Source organism: Octodon degus, unplaced genomic scaffold (assembly GCF_000260255.1).
Source record: "Octodon degus isolate 3935 unplaced genomic scaffold, OctDeg1.0 scaffold00042, whole genome shotgun sequence".
Taxonomy (NCBI): Eukaryota; Metazoa; Chordata; class Mammalia; order Rodentia; family Octodontidae; genus Octodon; species Octodon degus.
In genome coordinates, this window is record NW_004524618.1 from 11,014,188 (window position 1) to 11,025,015 (window position 10,828).

Genomic DNA, 10,828 nt, shown 5'->3' on the forward strand with positions numbered 1-10,828 from the left:
TATAGGTGTTGATAGCTTCATCTATTGCCAAGGGAGTTGAGGTTCCAACAGGAAAAGTCACTTTGCTCGAGTCTGATAGGTAGAAGGTAACAGAGCTGGGGTTTAAACCTAGGTCTGCTTAACACGCAAGGCCATTTTCTGTTGTGAAGGAGCCCAAAACCCCAGCTTCTAAAGATTCAGTGCCCTGCTGGTTTCCCAGAGAAAGGCTCTGGCTGCCTGGGCCTGGAAGAACTGAGGCACTGGGGCCTGTGGCAGCTGGCACTGATGCGTTCATAACTCAGAGGCTACAGAAGCTGTTTATAGAACTCTCTCTGTCTGTATGAGGCCTGTTCTTTCAGCTTAGCCTCTTCACAGAAGTCTGTCAGGCAGAAACAAGGATATCACACAGAGCCTTTGTCCAGAAGGCATGGTGTTTTCCAGTGAGGAGTTTGTGTTGGCTATACCTGTGGGTCTAGGAAAGTGGAGGCCTCCAGCCTGCTGCCTGCGGGGCGCTGCTCTGAGAGGACAAAGAGAACTCCAGTAGGAACAGGAAAGCCATGGCCTGGGCAGTATTCATGGCAGTAGTTGGGGAACTCCTCAAGGGCCTGAGTGGGCTTAATCTCACAAGGCTTGTATGGGCAGTAGAAAACTCAGGCCCATAGATCATTTAGATTCAAATTACAGCCCTGCGCCTTATGGCTTGTGAAGCCCTGTGCAATTTGCTTTTGTACTTTTCTGAGCCTCCATTTCTTTGTCAGTTATGTGAGGGAGATGCCAGCAGTTTCGATGAAGACATGCAGACACGGGTGAGCTGGTACACGGTAGCCACTCTATAAATGGTGGTGTCCCCATGAATTTTTGTAAATATATCCTCAGTTCCCAGATTTATGAATCAATAAAAGTCCATGGCTGCAGAGAACTGCTAGACAATGGTGTCAAATGACTGGACTAAGGAAAGGACACCACCATGATTAGACTCACATTAGAGGAACTCTGGCTCAGAAACAGTTAAGGGGGAGACAGTCTGCTTCTAGTTAGAAAGCCAGAAGGAGAATTTATAGAGCTGTTGGCTTCATAAATGTTCTCAATTTAGTATGTGGATGGGCTGTGTACATGCATGAAATATGTATGAGGTACAGTACATGTGTGTGTGGTATATGTACATGTGTGTGGCATATTTGGGTACAATGTGTATATATCTCAATGTGTATATGAATGAGCTGTGTATGTGTATGTGTTCACATAATAAGACCACAGGGGTTCACATAACAAATACGTGGCCTTCCTTCATTATTGAAGGGGACTCACAGAAAAGAAAAGTGAGGCTCAGCGACCTCACTTATTTATGCTCCCTGTATGGACCGGCTGCAGATGCTGACCCCAGGCCTAGGTCTGCTAGGCCTGACTCCCCAGAGAGCTTCCTATGCAAACGAGTCAGGGCAGGGTCCTAGGAGTTCAGTGGCAGGCAGCCTTTCTTGTGGTGTGTTAACCCAAATAGCTCTGCTCCACTCTGGCTCACAGACCTGCAACTTCCTGTGCAGTTTGTTGCCCTGCTGGTTTTATTTTTGTCAGCTCTTCCTGTGAACCAGGCATGCAAGTAGAACAGGCTCCATAAGAGAAGAAGCTTGGTCGGAGGGCCGAGGCAGAGGTCAAGCCAGCCTGAGCCCAGGATAGCTGCTTCAGGTCAGCCTACAAGTTCCTCCTGAGAGCCAGTGCGCCTGGGGGCTCTGGGAAGCTTAGTGCTCTGCCACTCCCAGGGCCTGGATGAATGGCTACGGTTCCCTTCCTGGGATGGTCACAGCAAGGCCAGGCCTCAGGTGCAAGCACAGAAGGCTCCGCTGCAACTGCCAGCTGAGCCAACAGTGTTAGAAAGGCATCTGCAGGCTGCGCCAGGAAGTGAGGCTCTCCGACCAGGTCCAGACAGGCTCTTTTAAGGAAAAGAGAAATTTTATTTGTTCCTTTATCTTTCAACCATACATTTGTGGGTTGGCATCTGCTGATATGCTGAAGGCAGGAGAGGGTTTTGCCTTTCAGAAACCCGAAGGCCAGCGGGGAATCAGCGTACAAATGAACCGAGCTCTAGAGATCAGCTGGAGGACAGCAGAAAAGTCACAGGGAAGGACAGCCTGAACTCTGGGCTGGCCTGTGGGAACTGCTTACAGGAGATACTGTTTCACTGGACTCTGAAGATCAGTCAGAATTCAGTAAGTAAGAATAATATCAATGGCAACAAAATATTATTAGGTACTTGCAATATGTCAGGCATCTCGCTAAATACAAACATTTCATTTAACTTGAAAAACAACCCTTGCACAATGGGCACTATAATTATCCCCATTTTATAGGTGAGAAAACTGAGGTCAGAGAATGTGAAGTAACTTGCTCAAAACTAGCACTTCATTTGACCAGCCCAGGCTTTTGAGTGAAGTTCAACTGAGAAGACACAGGTATGCTTTGCTAAATGGTTCCAGGTTCACAGGGCACTAAGGACAAAGGAGTGACAAGATGGATTTGTACTTGAAAAATGCTCCTAAGTGCTGCACGCAGCAGTCTTGTCAGATGTGTGACTTCATCCAGACATGAGGTCACATATGTTGTGACCATGGTATGGAGCAAAAGACCTTCTACAGAACAAGTTCTAAGCCATCAGTAGCCCTGTTCACTGCAACCCTGGCCCTTTGCTTTTAGAGGTTTTCCTCATGCTCTGCCTGCAGAAATTTTTAGAGCTTTCTGTGTCTGGGATGCAGAACACACACACACACACACACACACACACACACACACAGTCTTAATGCATCACCCTACGCTTCCTCCCTACTGATTGTGCAAGAGCAGGGGCCACTTTACAAGTGCTACTTAAAGTGTTCCCAGGCCTTCTGTATCCCCTGGGAAAGCTGCAGTCGGGACTTTATGGACTAAAGTAGCTTTGAGTGTGAGCTACTGACGCCCTCCTTTCCTCTGAGATATGGATTCTCCCAGAGGTTAACAATACCTGTGGGAATAACTTGGGTCCTTTGAAAAAAGGCATTTGCTCTTCAAGGTCATGTGATTCTAATGCTTGGTAAAACCTTGCTGGCTTCAAAAAGGGTTGTATAGTTTCTTAAAAACCCAGCCCCCTGGATGCAAATGGCCACTAGTCAGCTGCCTTGTGTTTGCTACGATCTGGAGCTCTGTTTACTGCAGGTATTCATCACAGTGAATCAAGCTGACCTAACTTTCCAGTGTTGGTTCTGTTCAGTGCTATGACTTTCCTTCTTTTCACCCAACATTATGCTTTTGAAATTTATTCATGTTGCTAGACGGAGCTTCTGCTCAGTTCTAGTGTTTCCACATTTGTCTCATCTCTCCAAAGTGTTCTTTAAGAGACGGTAGCTTATTAGCAGAATTATTGCACTACACAGCTTGAGAATATGTAGGATCATAAAAAAGTTATAACCAGAATTTTAGGTCACCAACCAAGCCAGATTATAGTGGATGGATCACAGCACTGGCAAGAACCTGGAAGACCTAAGTTCTACCACCTCAGTGCCGTCAGAAGACCTAAGGTCTTCCATTCAATTAATGACAGAACTATGATCAGAAACCAAGACTCTTGCCTTGTAGTCCAGATCCCATTGTACTGAATCCGTGTATTCTAACAGGTACTGCATAAAGTAGCAATAGACAAAACGGGTTTCATGCTCAAGGAGGTTCAGCAAACATTCAGTTAAAATCATATGGGTTTGCTTATGACATTGTAATTTTCTAAGAGGAGAGCTAACTTCCTCCTAGCACCTTTCTCTGTGGTAGAACATCTGTGCAGCATATGTTGAGAGACATCATATATTCGTTGTGCTCTTTACTAAATTTAGGAGTTTATAATGGTGAATTCATGGGCAATGGGGCTATGACTTTGATTTTAGAAACTTTGGCAGATTCAGCTTATATTTTATGGCATAGTGACATCAACTCAATAGAAAGCAGCTGCCATACCTGACCATAATGACTACTGCAATGTCCCCAGATGGCATTTCCATCACTGTTTAGAACCACTGCTGTCTTAAAAATCATTTTTTTTTCTTGTTGTAGTTACTCTGAAGCCTCTTTTAATTTGGACCCTGTTTGACATACAAAGGAAAGAAAACTGGTGGTATCTCCTGATAAAATACTTTCTTTATGCGCGGGCCCAATATAATCATATGCTGCTTTCTAAAACTTCCTGATCTTTTTGTTATTGTTTGAGAAAAAGTTATGAACCCATTATGAGATCAGGTACATATTCATAATGAGACTTGTATAAAATTTTAAGATGTTCTTGCACCCCTTGAAGCCCATCCATAAATCTCTGGCCTAAATTCATTACCTACAAAGAGAATTTCCTAAACACACACACACACACACACACACACACACACTCACAAATACATACATGCAACACAAGAAGTGATGGTAAAACTTTCGGTTGCACCCTCCGTGGTTATTTTTTCTCTCTTTGGGTGTTTTTCTTGGTTCTTAGAGGGTGCCTTATTGGCTGCTGGCTCCTGTTTTGACGACGGCTTTGTCAATTGTGCTGTGTGGCTGCCAGTCCTGAGCCTGTTGCACTCAATTGCTGAGCTTGGGGATTTCCTGAAGCTGCGCTTCAAAAGTGTCAGTCTTGGTTTGTTTTTTCCTGAAAGCTTCCCTCCTAGCTTTTTGGAAAGAAAAACAGTGTGTGTGGAGGGATGGGAGTAGAAGCGCAACACACGAGCAGAAGGCAGGCAGCTCCAGGCGACAGGATCTGGTCCCACAGCTGTCAGTGAATTGCCCAGAGCCAGACTGCTTGCCCCCTCTGCATGCAACTTGGGTTTATATGTAACGGGGACAAGTTAGCCTCGCCAGGCCATCTTCTAGAGCCTTTCTCTGCTTCAGATCTTATGTGTAGGTGACTTCACTTTCATTATAAATAACCACAAAAACAAAAACAAAAATAAAAACCTTCTCATCTTTTTCTGTTCTCATTTCTCTTTACTCAAAATAGAGGATTGACTAATTCTGTTACTGAACTCTTTTTTTTTTTTTTTTTTAGCGCATGCACCCTCTCTGCCCAGCATTTATGTCTCGAGTCTACCCTCCACCCTCTGTATCCTTCTCTGTTTCCTTGTAGAGCTGGCTCTCTTAATAATAATGAAGATCACCCATTTCTCTTATTTGCAGGAAGAAAAGTCCCTCTTGTCTATCCCAGGCACCCTGGGCTCTAGCTGCATATTTGGTATGTGCAGGCCCAGAGGGGAATGGTCATGATGACAGCTAGGTGCATTCAGAGCTCATGGGAGAAGAAGCATTAATTCTGAGCTGTCTGAAGCCTAGCCAAGGACCCAGTGTGCCAGAGCAATGCAAATAAAGCCCCCAGAGGTGCAGCTGCAGGAGCATGATTGGACATAATTAAATGTATGGTGTCATAATGAAACGCTAGAAAGCAATGATGGTCCAAAATTGCAAAAGTTTGAAAAGCTGGAATTTGCATACACTTAGAACTCAGGCCAGGTACAGGAGATATGGTTAGAATTTAAGAGCATGATGGGAAGTTGTCTTGCTGAAGTTGCTCTACCTTAATTGAGCTTGTTTCTAAATCCTTAAGGTCATAGGGGTGACTTGGTAGGGGGTAAAACTCACAAAAGACAAACCCACTGAGAAAGCCTCTTAAAATCTGAATTAGGGAAGTAAAACTCTATACAGCCTTTTAGTATCGCTTGGTATGTGCTACATGAAAACACTACATCTACTTCTTACTGCTGGGCTTCCTATTACTCCATGCTCTTTATTCTAGAAAAGATATTACTGAAAATGTCCCATGAAGAGTTTCCTAACATCCTACAGATCCTCTTCACCCCTGTGTCCCTCATCCTCACTTCCAATACCTTAAAATGGATTAATCTGATACCACAAAGCTCTGGGGACCAACTATGGACTCAGATACTTGCTTTCAATTCCAGATTCAAGCCTTAGCAGCAGATAGAATTCAGCCCAGTCTGGGAGCCAAAAGGTCTGGGTTCCTCCGGTCTACCCAATACCTACCAGGATGGGGCACTGAAACCTCACTTGTACTTCTAAGACTAACTAGTATGTGGGTTTGTGCAACTAACTAGACTTCTTTTGGGTCTTCGTGCATTTGTAAAATGAAGAGTTTGGACTAGGGAATACCCAAATTTCCTTGCAGTATAGAAGTCCCCTGGCTATCAGTGACCTGTGTAGGCCTCATTTCCCTTGTGCTTAAAGTGCTCAGATGATTGTCCACTTCATAGGGCCATGGTGAAAGCTCAGTCAACCTTGAAAAACAAATGTCAGCTATCATTAGAATTGTTTTTTGGCTCTCTTCAAAACTTGTCTCTTTTATCATTTGTGTTATAGCCCAGTTTTTGCCTTATTGGAGTTCTTAAAATTCAGGCCTTGATTTCACAAAAGGAGGCAGGATGTCAGTTCAGGTAGATAGGATGTTACAAGTGACAATGACATCTGAAAGTTCTTTGGAAGGAAGTGGGCTAGACCCACCCTTAGTCTCCAGAAAGATGGCTTCTTCTCAGTTTCATTCAAGGGCATAAACAGTGCTTAGTAAGAATAAGAGTTCTTAAAAATGGGGGTTGGCCCAGAGCAGGAAAAGGCTTTGGAGAGTTCCAAGGGCAGTAATAGTAATTCTGGTTGCTTCCGCCTTCATCATGCCTTTCCAGGTTATTTACCCTCATTAACTCTTTGGTACTCCAAACCCTAACATCAGCCTTCACTTGCCTTTGGGATGGAAAAAGATGGTGGCATCTGAATTTTACGGCCTGAGAAAGCTCCTGCATTGAGAGTGACGGTCCCTCTGTCTACCCGATAGAATCTCCTTCTGCCACTAGTGGCCAACCCTCACATCTTTTGTCTGGTCTCCCATTCCCAGGATTCCTATGGCGCTATCTCAGGATCCTGCCCAGCATCCCAGTGTCAAAACTAGAGTGGCTTCATTAGGCCCCAGAGGGGCTGGGGAGATAGATGGCTCAGTAGAATAAGCACTTGCCTGGCAAGTGCAAGGTCCTGAGTTCAATCCCTGGTACCGGGGAAAAACAACAACAACAACAACAACAACAACAACAACAACAACAACAAAAAACCCGTAAGGCCCCAAGGTGATGCTTTCTTTCATAATTCAGACAACTAGAACATTCAGTTGGCTCTGGGAAGAAGAAATGAAAGGATCAAAGCAACACAATTAGACAAGTCGGTAGCTTAAGAGGCAAGAAAGAAAGAAAGAAAAAGAAAGAAGAAACTGTATCTTACCTTTGCTCCTACACACCCTACAAGCCAAATATACTTTCTATCATTTTATGCATCTTAATAGTGCTTCAGCCTGAGGCACACAGAGAAGATCACACAGCTCAGTTTCTGTTGCCATGTCTGAACAGCTGTCTCACTCTGGGCAACTCTGTTGGTCTTTTCCCTCCCAAACTTCTGGAACAGTAAAATTCCATCAATCAGGACAGAATGAGGTAAGCAAAAGAACTCTTATCCAACAGCTTAATCAACATTAAGCCCACAAAAAAGGGGCTTTAAAAATAAAAAAGGCCAGTCAGAGAAAAATTATAACGTGCAACAAAATTGTACCTTGTTATCTAGAAGCCTGGGAGGCACTTAGGCTTCAGGCATTACCTACTGAAGACAGACTAATTCCTTTAGCTGGGAACACAGCTGGGACAGCTCTGTGCTTGTCACGGAGTAGGCACATAATAAACACTTGGGTACTGATTTGGTAGACAAAAATGATTGGCATCTAGATGCTTTCCCATTTTTTAAATTAAAAAGATTAAAAATTGTTCTTTTTTATTGTTTACCTACAAAGGGATAGGGTTGAATTTCTTCCCGTTGGAAGAAATATTAGAGACAGTGGCTGTCATCTGTTATCTTCAGACTGGTTCTAAGTAAAACTAATTCTGGGACATCTTAATGGATAAAGATTCCATGTTCAAATAAACTGGGAAGGTTATTATGTTCCTTACTCTAGTTCTCCCAGATTCTAAAATTACGTATTTTATTGAAAACACTAATAAGAGGACCAAGGAGATGGCTCAGTAGAATAAGCACTTCCCTGGCAAGTGCAAGGGACTGAGTTCAATACCCAGTTCCGCAAAAACAAAACAAAACAAAACACACAAAACAAAACAAAACCCATTAATAAGAGTTGAGGGTAAAGACAGAGTTTTAACTTTGTTGAAAGATGTTCCTTCCATGAAGATATAAGCTCCCCCAATATATCTATTTAATATTCTGTAAAATTCATGCTCTTTGGAAAATACCTTGGGAATCCTGATTGAGGCCAATTTCTGGATTTCACTAGGGAAGAAACAGAGGCCCTGAGAGGAGCTGAAGTTCTTACAGGAAGTTAGTGAGGGAACTAGTCAGAACCTTTTTCCTTTCCCTTTCCCTTTCCTTTCCTTTCCTTTCCTTTCCTTTCCTTTCCTTTCCTTTCCTTTCCTTTCCCTTTCCTCCCTCCCTCTCTCCCTTCCTTTTCTTTATTCTACCAGGGATCGAACTCAGGACCTCAGGCTTGCCAGGCAAGGCACTTATGCCACTCAGCTATCTCTCTGGCCCTTAGAACCCCATTTTATGTCTTGCCCGAACTGATCAACCATACCCAAAGGTGGGTCCTGGGATACCAGGCATCATGGAAAGTGCTTGAGATGATGGAAAGAAAGGGTACAGACTGTTTACTCTCTAATGGGTTCGTGTGTGTGTGTGTGTGTGTGTGTGTGTGTATTTGGTAAAAGGGAGATTTTAGATACTTTAAAAATGATAATCATATCTCATTTGTACCGATCTTAGGATACCTGCCTAACAGGGCCTGGTTGTTCCATTGGTGCTTAATCAATGTGCTAAGTGAGTAAGGCCACAAAATAACCTAACAGGAATCAGAGAGGCTGGTGGTAGGAAGGAAAAAGGGAGGAGTCCAAGACTAAATCAAGTGAGTAAAGGAACAGTGTAGAGGAAGAATAGGATGTGTTGTTGTTGTTTTTTTTTTTTAAAGGAGCCAGCAGTCTCTAGTCAGTGGAGAAGAAAGTGGGGCAGGAGAAAGGAAACCACTGTAGATTATGGACAAAACAGCAAAGCTGAGTGGCTGGGAGGCTCTGATTTTAAAAACTGAGCACGGCCCATGAGGCTAACTCAGATGCTTCCCAACAGATGGGGATAACACTAACTGCTAGTAACCTTTGAACTCACACCAAGATGTCTTTACTGCACGGGCACAAAGTATCTTCCTAAGCAGTATAACAACAGCTGATGCGTGAGACACAGATACTGTTTTCAAGAACATTACATCCTTCTTAAGCAGGCGAGATGGGACAAGACAGGGACTTAAGTTAAGTTAGTGCCTGGTAGAATGTGACCAGGGTCTCCGGAGGTCGAACCGGCCAACACTTTGAGGATCCGAGACAGGAAAACAGATCATACCAAGCAATGAAGCACACTAGAAACCCTGAGCGACGGAGGGCCAAGAGGCCCGGATGGGATTGCGCCAGGCAGGGATGGGAGCAGGACAAGAGGCAATTGAAGGTGACGGAGATTTGTGAAGAGATAGGAAAGCACATGCAGCGAACGGTCTAAGAGGTGGAGTTGCAGGGAGAGGCCCTGTGTGGACTGGGAAGATGTAAGGGACGTGGCTAAGAAGCTCTGACACCATGCAATGCTTGGCGTCATGGGGCCTCGACTGTCCAGCTGAGGGGCTGGCCCTCTGGGGAGGCAGTGGGAAGCTGGTGAGGGGTGCTTATGTGTGCTGAGCTAACAGCGTTAGGGATCATCCCCAGGCAAGGCAGACTGGCCACAAAGCAGTTAGGTTAGAAGTAGCTGGAAGGTGAGGAGGAAGCTGTGTTGTTCTAGACAGACCAGGCAACCAGAGAGTAGGAAAATCCGCAGAGTCGCTGAGTGTGCCGAGTCTGCATTAAGTCCGGGTCATTACCTCAGGAGACAGTGACCTAGAAAGTATGAGGAAAAGTGCAGCCAGAGCAAACGCAGGCAGGAGGAAAAGCCGGAGAACAGCCACAGGAAGGTATAACAAATCAGAAATTACAGCCCAGGCTTTGGCGGCAGCCTTGGGGCCCGGAAGGTGCGCACCGGCCACGGCGCGAGGACTAGTCAGAAAGGCACGCAGGAAGTCTGAATTCCTGTGAAATGGAACTATTTCTTCCTCCAAGGGCTGTGGGCATTCGCGGAGACCGCTCGGGGTGGGGTCTGCACAGAGCAGGCGCTAGGGAGTGAGAAAGAGCTGGAGGAAGAGGCTACTGCTCCTGGAGAGCCCAGAAAAGGAGGCAGGGAGCTCCAGGAAGCCCAAAGCTGGTCGCCAGGAAGGGAATAGGCGAGCTGGGTCAAGGAACCTCCATCCTAACCCGCGCATCCAACCCAGCGGCCGCTCCCGCCCCGTCCGGGCTTGGGGTGGGGGGCCGCCGCGCATGCGCGCTGCTCTCCCGGCCCCTCCCCCACTCTCCACGTTTCACTTCCCTCCCTTTTCCTCCGGCGCAGCTCAGCCGCCACGATTGGCCAGCCGGCCCCTTCCTCGCGGCCAATCAACGCTGGCCTGTCGCCCCCGTGTTACTGGGTAGAACAAAACAAAAACAGAGTGAGAAGGGCTGGAGACGCTCGGAGGCGGCGGCGGAGGCTGAGGAGCGGGGCTGGGGCCGGCGGACCGGGGACCTGGGCGAGCGGCGGCTGTGGCCCGAGGGGTCAGTAGCTATGGGCGCAGCTCGCGCGCTCCGGGAGACTGCGCTCTCTCCCAGCCCCCACGCCTCGGAGCCCGCCGCACGTTGGGCGGGGGAGGGGGCGTGGGGCCGGGCCGTGGGTCGGGGCTGGGGTCCGCCGCCCGCCCGCAAGC

General features: G+C 46.2%; 1 protein-coding gene across 2 annotated transcripts in view; it reads left to right on the forward strand.

Moving 5' to 3' along the window:
• The first annotated feature begins 10,559 nt into the window (after positions 1-10,559).
• Positions 10,560-10,828, forward strand: part of Pdcd4 (programmed cell death 4) — a 31,192-nt gene continuing 30,923 nt past the window's right edge. The window contains exon 1 of one of the 2 annotated variants that reach the window (XM_004631527.2): positions 10,560-10,679. The gene's annotated coding sequence lies outside the window, so the exon portion shown is untranslated. The remainder of the gene's footprint in view (positions 10,680-10,828) is intronic. The other variant, XM_023715591.1, reaches the window with a different exon arrangement.